The following is a 13,742-nucleotide window of genomic DNA, read 5'->3' as shown; positions in this document are numbered from 1 at the left end:
GTATACGTATTTTTGTAGGTTTGCTGAGGACATGGTTAATGAGAAGTTTTATCAAATAATGGTCAGATGAGAGGTTGGGTGGTAGGTTTGTGCAGGTTTCAATATGTTGAAGGCCACTAAATATTAGACAAGGCTATGTCTAGGGTGTTCCCAGCGCGATGCGTGGGGCCAGTTATGCATTGAATCAAATTGAGTCCAAATACTACTTCTGCGAAATCATCAGCTGTGGGGGAACTACCACTGTAGATACTCCAGTCTATGTCAGGAAAATTTAAATCTCCCAATAAACCAATGTTTTGGGTACTATCGAATGAATTGAGGTATGCCATGAGTGAGGTATTATATTGATCAGAACAGTTAGGTGGACGATATATCAGACACACGAGTCGTTTATAACATTACTGCGACTGGTGGAATATCCATAGTTAGAATTGGCCAGCCAATTTGCTGTCTCACAATCATCTGTGTCATGCATAACAGTGACTTGGACAAATTTGCTTTGCCACAACTTTAAACCTATTGAACGATTCCCATTATGGAATGCATGTTGTTAACAAATATAAGATTTTCAAAAAACAGTATCCAGGTTATAATAGAGTTTTTTATAGAGCAACCTTCATCACCTCTAGGTCAGGCTTACACTGTACACATTTCCAATTATAAAAACAGAAATACTGTTAAAGTATTGATAGGATTTACACTAAGTAGAGCCATAACATTTGTGTCTCAAAAGTTACGAAGGATCAATAGCTGATCAGAAGACAATCGAGCTAAGTGAGCCCCTACAAATGCTAGAACCTGGAGATGAGTTAATGGACAACTTGTACTACCACATGGTGTGACAGGAAGGATGCGCCAAAGGCATGTACCAGCCAAGAAATGGCAAACAGGACAAAACATCCAAAGTATTATATAGCAATTTTATTTTCATATGTAATATGTAACTCACATGCACTGACCGCAGAGCAAATAGAAACTTGGAAATCGATGTCTCTCCTGGACTTTTATCTGATTCAGATCCTTCTAGCTATATACTTTCTAATCCAAACAGCCAAGCTGTAAAAAAGAGTGCAGCCTCTATGGTGAAAAAAGATGTGAAATCCAAGGTGGCGGCCAAGAAATGGCTGTGATGGTAGGTTAATGGTAAAAATTTTAATGACGACAATTCAGGTGGATTTGGTGCCAAAATTTTTCACATCTTTTTTCACCATAGCCTTTGTGAGGGCCACACTCTTTTTTTACAGCTTGGCTGTTTTGGATTAGAATTACTCAGGGTGGTACGCTGGCTTCTTGGGCCACACGGCCCACTACCATGTAGCTTGGTAAGTCTAACAACTCCCCGAAGTTGACCAGGTGACCAGGCCTGTTTTATTTTGCTTTAGTTTTTATTGTTATTTGATGTGGTACACTACATTTTACAAAGCAGTACATATAACTAGTATTTTAAAAATTGTTAATTTATAAATAAACTAGGGATCTATGCAATAAAAAGTAGTGGTATTTCAGCATAGCTCTGTGGGAAAGTTCCTACTTTGGCATTGAGCAAAATAATTGTTATAGCTAATGTGCCAAAATAGGAACTTTCCCACTGAGCTATGCTGTAATACTATAATTTATCTCTTGTTACACTACTTTTTATATTTTGCATAGATCCCTACTTCATTTTTAAATTAGCAATTTTTAAAATATTAGTGTGTTTAGTTTGTTGCTACTAGCTACAATGTAACTTGTGACTGTTCAAACAGAATATCATACATGACTGTTCGATTAGAGTGACTGTTGTATTAGAGTATATCTCAAGTCAACCAAGAGGTGTGCAGCTAGCTAGACCAATAAGGAGTGAGGTAATCTTGTTTACTGTTAAGTAAACAGCTAGATTTTTAAGAGGTGTGGTCCCCGTACTCTATCACTATTTGTCCACCTAGACCTTTAATTGATGGACGTGGTTATGAACCTATCACGAACAGGATAACAATTGCGAATTTGCAGCAGATATCTAGCTAGTATAGTGTCAGGACTGAAGCGTTTCTGACATCCAGCTCTAAAATAATTCTGTGGCATCTGTACATATATGTTGCTGAAAGAAACTGTTGATACGGATAATTAACACCCTTGATATGGTTTCCTTGGATAAAGAAGAAGACCAGCAGCCTGATTGAAGATGAAAGAAAAGACTAGGCACAAAGAGCCTACACTCATCGGAACCCCAAAAGGCAGATCCCACTGGTGAGTTTGATATTGTGATGTAAAATGGTGGCTATGCGTTGCTTCGTTTGGCCTCTAGCCTTGCGACTGTGGTCAGTTGAGGCAGGCAGTGAGACTAAAATTTGAGTTTTGGAAACTTTTAAGAATTCTATATCCAGCCACCTGTAAGTGTTTTATTATATTTTATATAATTGGATTAGTACTGTTCCGTAAAGGTGATTTTCGTCATGTAAAATGTCTCTCGAGTGATTTTTAAAGCAGAATTTTGGGTGGCATACAAATTTTGTAGACGATCCCTACTTAAATGGTACTACTGTACTGTTTCATTATGGGACAATAATACAGTATATTATAGTTGTTCTTAAAAGGAGAAAAAAGGTTACAAAAGAAAGGAGTGACTATAAGACATCCTTCAAAAGTATAAAAATTATAAACTTTTAACAATCATATTATAAAGATTGTACAATTTGTTTAGCAAAATACAGATGAGGCAAGGCACCAGAAACATAAGCTGAAACATTTTAATCAGTGAAAGTTCTATAACAGTATTTCATTACAAAGTGACTAGTATTAGAGAGGGAGCTATGGAGAATGCATTTGAGTGCTCTATTGCAGTTTTTATTTCCCACTGACCATTCTATATGGGAGTATTGATCTATTTTCAAGGAATTAAGCTCCATATTCTCATACCGTATAGTAAAAACTTTGGTGGTAAAAAACTTTGGAGAATTTGGCAAATAGCGTTCAATTCGCCAAAGTTTTTTCCCAATTATATTAGGTGATCACATGAGCACATTGAGTGACCAGGTAAACACTTTGGTGAATATTGTTTCAATCACCAAAGTTTTTTTCTGCCAATTTTATTAACAGAGGGGTTTCGCCACACTTTTTATTGACAAAGTTTTTTACTATACGGTATATATCTGCACAAAAACAGCCAAGTTGTGAAAAAGATGCGGCCTTAAAATATCCTGGAAAAAGTTGTGAAATCAAAGGTGGCAGCCAACAAATGGCTGCAACGATGTTAATGCTAATGAATTTTAACAATGTACAGGTTGCATCTTTTCCACAGCTTGGCTGTTTTTGTGCAAATATCACTCCATTTTGTAAATGCTAATTCCAAAGCCAGCCTATGGTTGGCCTTGATGCTTCCTTTTAAATTTTTCCCTTTAGCTACTACAGGAATTGTTGAAGACTATATGTGACCTAATTTTAGAAAACCATCGATCTACGCACAATAATACTTTTGTAATAAAACGCATTTAAAAACAATGGGTAAAAATGCAAACTTCAGAAAAAATTGTGCAAGTTTTTATCACCTTCCTGATTGGTGAATTGACACTCCAGTGGATAAATCCTAGGTATCATTGTGTTCCCCTATCTATAGGGAGTTCACAAATCTTTGTTCATTTTAATACACAGGTGGGTTGCAGAGTTACAGACGTTTGTTTACATTGTGGTGATGAAAACTTTAGAATGACCTTTCTTTAATGAATTCGCCTTCCTTCTGGATCACAGAAGAATACCTATGGCAAACGCTATGCCGTGGTGGATTCACAAATTCATGGCGAACACAATGAGCAAAGATTCAACTCCGTACGCCATTGTATCAGTACATTATGATGGTTTATGTAAGCACTTGTAGATTATTTTCTCGATGTCTTCTGTACATATTGATTTATTTGCTCATCTGGCTGTCTACTGCTGTATTTCCCACACTGCTTAACCTATGAAGCTGAAACTTAGCCAATCCATTTCTCTGTTCCTGTAGACAACAAAGAACCAATAAAATGAATTCTGATAAATGTACGTATATTCTAAAATTACGTAGGTCACATAATATTTATTTACAAAGAACTGGAATAAGATGAATTTTGAAGACACGTATATCCTAATGATAGCTGACTCAAATTAGGAATGGGATATGCCCTACTGAGGAAATTTCTGCAGCAGAAAGGGTTAATTATACAGTTCAAATGCAACAGAGTCATGGTACATGAATACAGTGTTTTGTTGGTTCCCGTAAATCAAATAATATTATATCGGCTGTTTTCATAAGTTTTATAGTACTCTAATAGAGGGCACATTTTTTTCTGAGCACTTCAATGTAGTGCATAAAGAATGTTCTAGAATTTCCACTTGTACTAACCCAGAACTTTCATTTATAAGGTAAAAATTAAGTAAGGCGAGCAGCTGACAGCAGTGGCAAAGTGGTATAAGGTCTTGGGAATACGGGTGTAGAGGTCCCTGGTTCAAAGCCTGGAGAATTTTTTTCTGACATTTTTGCTCACGTTTTTTACTTCTCAGTTGCGGTGTTCTATTGGAGTATCTTGATTGCACTTTTTTACATACTTGGTTTTGCTTTATATCTCCTTAACTAATACTCTCAGTACTTTAACTAAAAAAGGTTTGCAGTATGATAGTAACTTCATGTACAGACCAATTTCAAGGTATTCTGTGAAGCGGATTACTCTGTAGACGTGACAACCAATCGCTTTAAATTTGCTCTTTCAAAATTGCACATAATTCCCTTTGTTCTTAGTTCAGTCTGTACAAAAATTGGGCTGTAAATGTGCTGCAGTGTGCTCTTACTGCCCTCCAAATTTGACTATTGCACACATGAGTTATTGCAATTTTTCTGAAGTGTGAGAAGAAATGTAAGAAGCTAAGAAATATGCAAAGATAATCAGACAAACTTTGAAGTTGTGTATCTCAGTGATGGATTGGCAGATTCAACTAACATTTGGAATATAGGGTGCCCCACCCGGAGGGAGTGTCCACCCAAAAACTAGTTAATTTCTGTTCAGGCACTATTGAGTTACAAATGTGTGAAAACAGCATTAAATTTTCTTGGTTCCTGTAAAATACATACTTGTCTGTCATGCACCTGCACTGGCCACATGACACATTATCATGTGTCCTGATATAGCTTGAATACATGTAATATGCTAACATTATGCTGGTATAGCACTCCAGCCTGTTATGCTTTTATTATTGATCCACGGTTAATGAGATACCACACATATGTAGCCAAAAGTTTTCAATGATTAATATTTTAGTAATTCGGAGTTATTGATCATAGTAATTTTTATCTGTGATTAATTTGACTTGCATATGTTGCATTATAGGATTGGTTACAATGGCGGATCCAGGATGGGGCATTTGGGGCAAATGCCCCCCCCCCCCTTCAAGAAATTGCATACAAGATCGAGATACTCTAATAGAGCAGTCAATTACTCTAATAAAGCAGTCACAATGTTCATGAGGCAGTGTAGCTTACCTATGAAGCTATAAATAGGATTTTATTTTACATAACAGATGTGATATAGTTGGTAAGGATAACTAGCTATTATTGTCGTGACTTTTTTTTTTTTTTTTTTTTTTTGGTCTTCAACTGGTTTTCAGCAAGTTGTTTTGGTCTTCAACCGTTTTTCAGAAAGGTGCCCCCCCTCTTTCCAAACTCTGGATCCGCCCCTGGGTTATGATACCATATATTAATATTTGATCATCAATAACTGTAAATCTGGTTCAACTGCAGTAGAAAATATTACACTAATTTTTATAGTAACTAGCTCATGTTGTAGTCATCAAGACAACATTCACTTTATGAAAGTCAAAATTTGAATATGCGTATACAATTATTACATTTCTCAAGAAATCTACAATATTTAATTTATTATTTCTAAACTATTGAATACTAGACAGACAATCCTATGCAAACTTGTGTTACATGAATTCTTGCTTTTCCAGTATCCTACCTCTTATTTGGTTTGTTTCTGTAGGACATAACAAGAGATGTGATGGTAGATGCATAGCACTAACTAAGATGGCTTCAGGAAAACAGAAAGGTGAGGTGGAAGCATATGTATTTGATTAAATTATCAAGAATGTGCATGTGTGTGAAATGTAATACTTTGCTCTCACATCCTGTTATTGGATTATTGTTTTTGAATTCACTTGTTAAATCTTTAGCTAAATAATGTCGTCATGTAAATGTGTATTACGTAAGTGTATTGTATAAAATTTGAAAGACTGGCTACCTGGCAACACAGCAAGCCTATAACTGAATCGACTGGCAGTTTCACTGAAATGAGATGAGACTGACTTCAGATACCATTAAAATGTAGGCAACATACATTACTACACTAGGCATGTACCTAAAACTGGTCACAGGTAGGCTGTGGGTACACATCTGCTTTCCTGATGCTTTCAAAAAATGTGTGTGTGCATGTGTGTGTGTGTGTGTGTGTGTGTGTGTGTGTGTGTGTGTGTGTGTGTGTGTGTGTGTGTAGTGCAGTGCAGTGCAGTGTGAACAAAGTGAACAATGTGATTATGTCCATGTTGGATTAAGAGTGCTAGAGGCCTTGCTGTCCACAGAAGATAGTATAATCCACGTTAGGAGTTTTTGCTCCCCCATTGGAGGAACATGTAACCTGCAAGGGCAGTGTAATGAGAATTTTTGTGTGTGAGTACTCATTTACCTACATACACTGTACCTATATCTTTCTATGCACAGTACCCATCTATCTATAAACCCATCTGTGTTTATCCATACGTAAACATTTATACGAATGTGAGGAGGGGACCAAAGGAGACTGTGCCCAAATGTCACAGCTGCCACATAGATTAAGAATTAAGGGTCTGGTCTTTCTAGCATCATGTATGTACTTAAGCTAGATTACAAGAATCTGGTGTGACCAATCAGTTTGCTTGGTTGCAAATTAATGCATAACTCATATGTGACCGATTCTGCAATAACCTGGCATAATGACACATTTAACATATTCTGATATATTTATTTAGCCAAGTGTATGCTCTGGCCAAGTTTCAGCCTTGCATGCCAACAGCTTTTGGAGTTACAGCCCTACAAAGTAACAACAACAGAAAGATCAATTTGTACTAGTGAATTTGTACAGCAAGTATTGGGAAAATAAATTAAAGGTGCTTATAAAAACAGCTGTAACTTACTAACACAATGCAGTACAGAGTTGTGACATGCTCGCTATGAATAGGGGAGTCCATTGCTGGTTAACTTATTCCATCTATCACCTTTATTTACTATGTACAGAGATGAAATCAGTAAAGAAAGATTGATTGTGTTAGGTTGCTTCGACATGACATAAACAAATGCCCATAACTTATGTATCCTTTGCAATGAAACAAAGATTTGTGAGCTCACCTTGAGTAGGCGAATGAGATGATATCTAGATTTTTGTCAATAGGCCCTTTCTTTAGTAATAATAAAATGTTTACATTTTGTTTCAATTACACAAGTATTTTTTCCACTGTACTCAATTCAATGGCTTGTACTGCATTGCAATCAATTGCTTGTACTAAAAATTTAAGCTTGTGCCATTATGCTGGGTTTTCACAGATCCAGTCTTATAAGAATTTTTCTTACGTATTGTGATGGTGACGTTGTGTGAAAATCAATATCTGTTCTGAACACCAACCATACAATAGAAGACATTTGTTAAGAATAATCTTTGCTAACTTCCCGAAGACATTATTGTAGGTAGTGTTGCACTGATATCCAAATTAGGCAATTATTCCGATAACCGATATTGAGCAACAGAATTAGCCGATACCAATAACTGATCCGATATACACCAATAACACTAACACTCATCCTCATCATTATTAAATGGCTCATATTAGCAAGAGTACCCTCTTCTATTATTATGAACTCTTGATATTAGTGACATAAATATTGATATACAGCTCATTCTAGGCTACAATGTAAAGTTAGATGTATACCACAAGTAAAATTTACTCATGGTAAACAGGTTTAACTACTGTTATACAAGTGAGACAAGTGGCTGGTACTACATAGAAAATTAAAACCTCAGTTTACTGTTAGGCATGGGTTAAAACTTGACAGTTTATTATGGTAAACTTTGACAGTTTATTATGGGCATGGCTTGTAGTCACTGCTAAACCATCAACACAATAACTTAATTAAAATGCCAAATAACTTATGTTTAGCCTCCCCCACATACATAGCACAGTGGAGATTAACATCAGCAATTGATTTAATCAGAACTGATTAATCAGTTAGTTACCAATCAAAACTGATTAATCGGTTAGTAACCAATATCAGCCAATTCCAACCGTAGGGAACACATTATCAACAACAATGAAAACAAAGGAATATGAATCAATTTAGGTGGTTATCATGGCATAATACTGCATTCCTTCTGCACAAGAGACATATCACACACTTAATTTTCTATTCAAAGGTGCACTCAGAGCAAACCAGTACCCCTTCTGGCCCCAGGACAAATGCTCTAATAGAACAGTCACCTTAGTACAGCAGTCTGCATGCAAATATTCAGTAATAGCAGTTATAGTGAGCCATGAAAAATCACTCTCACATTCATTTTCAGAGGGAAAGTTTCCTGGGTGAGATGTACAGTATTTCCTACTATAAACCAAGTACACAGAAAAATTTGGAATTTTCAACTAGAGTAGGGACCATAGCACATCGATAAAAAGTACTGAAACAAGCTGGAGTAGTGCACGATATTAAATCACAGTAAAACAATAAGAGGTGTATCGATAAAAAGTACTGAAACAAGCTGGAGTAGTGCACGATATTAAATCACAGTAAAACAATAAGAAGTGTAATATCCCTACTGTGCATTTCCATAATGGTATCTTGAGCACAGTAGGGATACAGTATAACACTTCTTATTGTTTTACTGTGATTTAATATCATGCACTACTCCAGCTTGTTTCAGTACTTTTTATCGATGTGCTATGGTCCCTACTCTAATTGAAAATTCCAATTTTTCTATGTACTTGTTTGTTAACTTTTTTTTGTAAATAATTATTATGACTGGCGAAACCACGCATGCCGTATCTGAAATGACACTGCGCACCCCAATTATCATCTGAAAAGTGAAGTATCCATTATGCTTCGTTGCCAGCTATGACTATGTTCAACCCGTTACACAGCATTTCGGATCAAAAACTGTTTGAAAAGCGCCTCTGCAATCCATGCATACCAAAAAAAGAAATGGCGCCGCTCACCCCCCAGTTATATCAATTATCATCTGAAAAGTGAGTATCCATAATAATATTATGCTTCGTTGTTGGCTATGTTCAACTTGTTACACAGCAGTACGAATCGATAACTGTTCGAAAAGCACCTCTGCAATCAAAACAGCCACTATGAAAAGTACAGACGATTTCCGTTATGAATGGAGGCCATCAATTGAGGCTGTTTTTTTGGGTGATTTTATTTTGTGGGCCATACCTACTCCTTTGTGTTCCCTACTCAAGATACCCTATTACAGCAGTCACCTAATACAATGCTCAATTAAATATTATACTGCTGAAATCACTTTCAAAAAAATTGGGGGCATACCCCAGACCCCTTTCAGAGGTGTTCCTTCCCCATATTGAGTAGCTATTGTTCATGTAGGCCCATCACTGGCTAGCCTTATTGTAGCCTTGAGTATATACACTTACTGTATAATCATCAAACTGGTTTTATCACACTTACACATGTTATTACAATATCTAGAGGGTTCAGCTAAACACAAGTGAACCTGTAGAGGAGAATTCATGTAATAATTTCATACAGTAGTAATAACAAATTTGTATAATTTATAGCAAAAAATGTATATATCATGTACCACGGTAGTGGTACATAATAGGGATCAGGCAGAAATTTTTCAAAACACTCTAATAGAACGCACGCCAAAAGCAGCCTTCCGGGCTTTAGATTTTATTTCTAAAACATTCTAGACCTTTCTTTTGTGTTTACAACACTAGCCAACAAGTATTAAAAGTAAGGGAAATGGTTTTAGGTGTTTTTTTAAATTTTGAAAATGGTTAGATTCTCCATCTTCTTCTTTCTTCTTTCTTTCTTGTTTCGCGCGCCTACAGCTCGTAGGAAGTAGATATCAGCCCTAAAAACGTATGGCGTATTTAAAAAACATTCGTACCCAGGTCTGTGTGGTATTAAAATCTTCCCTCTCTAATGCGATTGCGAGATATAGAGCAAGAATCACTCTTCGAGACGCCATTCGATCGAGAAGCCATACAGATGATAATATAGAATTGTTTAAAATTCCATTGCTTTAGCTCACAGGACTAAAATGCATCAAGTTGTATCACACTAAACATTAAACATAACTATTGTTCACTGAAACTCGGGTTTTAGACTTCCTTCATTACGAGACAGTGAAGGGGGTGTGGCCCGCACCTCGTCACTTAAACTATTACTGTACGCCTTTCGTGTATACTTTCTATTATATTCTTCAGCTGTTTACCAGCTAAGAGTCGACATAACAAGGCTTGTAAGCTATTGGAACACACTGGTAAATTTCGAATTGAAAAGGGGTGTGTCCCTTCCGTACGCGATTGAAAAATAAAAAGCAGGATACTCCGTATACTCAGCACTTTAATTGGATTCGACCACGTTTTGTCAAGCGTGTGTTTTACTCGTGTTGAGATTTCGCACCGCTTCGTTGCAGTAAACGGTCACACTAGTGGATTTATCTACTCGTCAAAGGAAAGTGGTATTGTTTACTGTATTGTTAACTGTATTGTTAACTAATTGTTTATTAAACTTATTTATGTAATTGTTTATTGCCAGTTGATATTACAATGGGTTTCTTTATTAAACAATCATGTACTGTTGAACGTATATTTAAGGTTGAAGTAGTCCATGTGCATGGACATGAAAAAAATCATGAAACTAGTGGGGCAAAAAAATTATTAATTTTCAACAAGTAGAATAGGGATCAAAGATTTGATTTTGAAAAAAACTGCGTAAACAAGAAGTAATAGGGATGATAATCCACAAAATTCTATGCATCATCAGTTCAAAGCAAGTTATTTGAATAGTGTACACTCAATTTGCGATTCCTTTTTCAACTTGTGGTTAAATTTTGTTAAAATGTTGAAATAGGAATCGCAAATTGAGTGTACACTATTCAAATAACTTGCTTTGAACTGATGATGCATAGAATTTTGTGGATTATCATCCCTATTACTTCTTGTTTACGCAGTTTTTTTCAAAATCAAATCTTTGATCCCTATTCTACTTGTTGAAAATTAATAATTTTTTTGCCCCACTAGTATATATATATATACCATGATCACGTGAAACTTCAAAGGCGCCGCTGGTTGCATATAGGACATATACACCCCAACCCACAGGTGAGTATATTTATACCTACCTGAGGTGAGTATATATATATACTTACCCAGGTAAGTATATATATATACTCACCTGGGATGTCACGATAATGTGTCACGATTACGGGCTGATAGCCTGACGTGGGCGGGCGAATGATGCCCACACTAGCATGACTAATCACCCAGATGACTCAGGCTAATAGCCTTCGTCACGTTAGGCGATCAATCACCCCATCCAGTACGAGTCCAACCACTGGACTCATTTTATAACCATACCTAGCGACTTTGATGATGGGTGGCAGCAAGTAACGTTACTCCTATGTTTGTTGATATGAACGGACAAGTCCTGGCGATATATTGAGATATGTTTACTAAGTCCCACAATCAATTTGATTCTTCATTGTGAGGGCTGAATTGTGAGAGGGATGTTTCCAGCGTGTCTACCATGCCAAACTATGGCGAATTAAGTGTAAGTATATACTTTAAGTTGGTTTGTGTGCATATGGGTTGTTAGTAAGTAATGTAGTGTGGATTAATTTAGAAACATGGTATATATCATATGAACTATGGTTCACTTCAGTGTATTGCACTTATATACACCCCTCCTCCTCAGTCATCGGAAGTTTACTGTTGATAAACGCCTCGGCTTTGCCTTGGCATTTATCAACAGTAACTTCCTCTGACTTCGGAGTTGGGGTGTATATAAGTGCAATACACCTCATAGCCATGGTTTATATATTACATATATATATATATATATATGTATGTATTATCCACAAATCAAATGTCTGCTCTGGATCTCTTCCTTTCTGCAATAAAGAAAAATGGCAGGTAGAAAGAATCCCCAAACCATATAATTACAAAAGAATTGACATGAAAAAGGTGTGACCCCATAAAAGCCATGGTGAAAAAAAGTGAAATTCAAGGTGACAGCCATTTCTTGGCCGTGATGGTAGGAGCAATATTTTTAATTATGACAATTTAGGTAAATTTAGTGCTGAATCCTTGAAAGAGCATAAATTTACCTGTAATTGAAACTTTTGCAGTTAACCTACTGTATACAGTACATACCATCACAACCATTTCTTGGATATCACCTAGTATTTCGCATAATTTTTCACTGTGGCTTTTTTAGGAGCTATACCCTTTTATCACAGCTTGGCTGTTTTGATATATACTACTTTACAACCATAGAATAAAATCTGTGATGGTCTTAAGATTACAAGTATAAGAAAAAATTAGGAAATTTATATTAGAGTAGGGACAGTGTATAGTGCTGCAATAAAAAGTATTGAAACAAGCTGGATTGGAGTAGTATGTAATGTCCAAATACTGTAAAACAATAAGAAGTGAATATCCCTACTGTGCTACACACAATGCACAGTAGGGATATTCACTTCTTATTATTTTACAGTATTTGGACATTACGTACTACTCCAATCCAGCTTGTTTCAGTACTTTTTATTGCAGCACTATGCACTGTCCCTACTCTAATTTAAAAATTCCTAATTTTTTCATATACTTGTTTGTGAATTTTTTTTTGCAAGCTCATGACCACAAAATAGCCTGCTTTTCACAAAACCAGTCACAATACTTTAAGAGGTAATCACAGTGCTATTATACTAGATTATGACTCATAAAATAACAACTGATCAGTGGGCGTGGCTCTACATAAGCCTACAGACAATAATGGACATGGATTCGTGTATACCTACGGACTGATGAATGGGCATGGCTATCATATGTCTACAGACAGTAATTTATGTAAGTGGGCGTGGCTCACAAAAGAAGCAGGGATATGCTACGACATGTAGTAACATGTCCACATTTAGTTTAGCAAGTGGGGTCAGACCCTGATAATCTGTAAAGTGGGACCTGGATGACCCGACTCGGTTTAACAGTGTTACTAAATAAACTATATTTATTGACTTACACATTGCTATATAGTTCGCCGTGAGTTGCTCTCACTGATCGATATCAACAGCAAGTCACCTACGCGTGTTTTCAAAATAGTTTGGTACACCTGGGGACCATGTGTATTCGAATAGATTGATGCCATATACACTGGTAGACTTAAGCCGTACTGTAGTCTATTAACACTCAGGAGTAGAACCTTGACTAATGGCCATGGTAAAGAAGGGTAAAAGGTAAGACAATAGCGTAAGCATTGTATATTTATCAATATACCAAAGGTTTTCTCTTAAGCAATCTAAAAACATTTCTGCAAAAGAATTAGGGCTGTAGCTGTAGCCAGTTTTCTGCTACGCTTGAGTGAAGGAATCAGGCAGGCGGGGAGTAGAAAATTCCATTGACTTCATTTTTTAAAAAATTCTGTAGCAACTTGATGAAAACATTTTGGGTTGATCTGAAGACACTTTTGGGCTTTG

This window comes from Dysidea avara, chromosome 4 (genome assembly GCF_963678975.1).
Source record: "Dysidea avara chromosome 4, odDysAvar1.4, whole genome shotgun sequence".
Lineage (NCBI taxonomy): Eukaryota > Metazoa > Porifera > Demospongiae > Dictyoceratida > Dysideidae > Dysidea > Dysidea avara.
The sequence above is the reverse complement of the archived record's forward strand: the minus strand, read 5'-3'. Positions refer to the sequence as shown.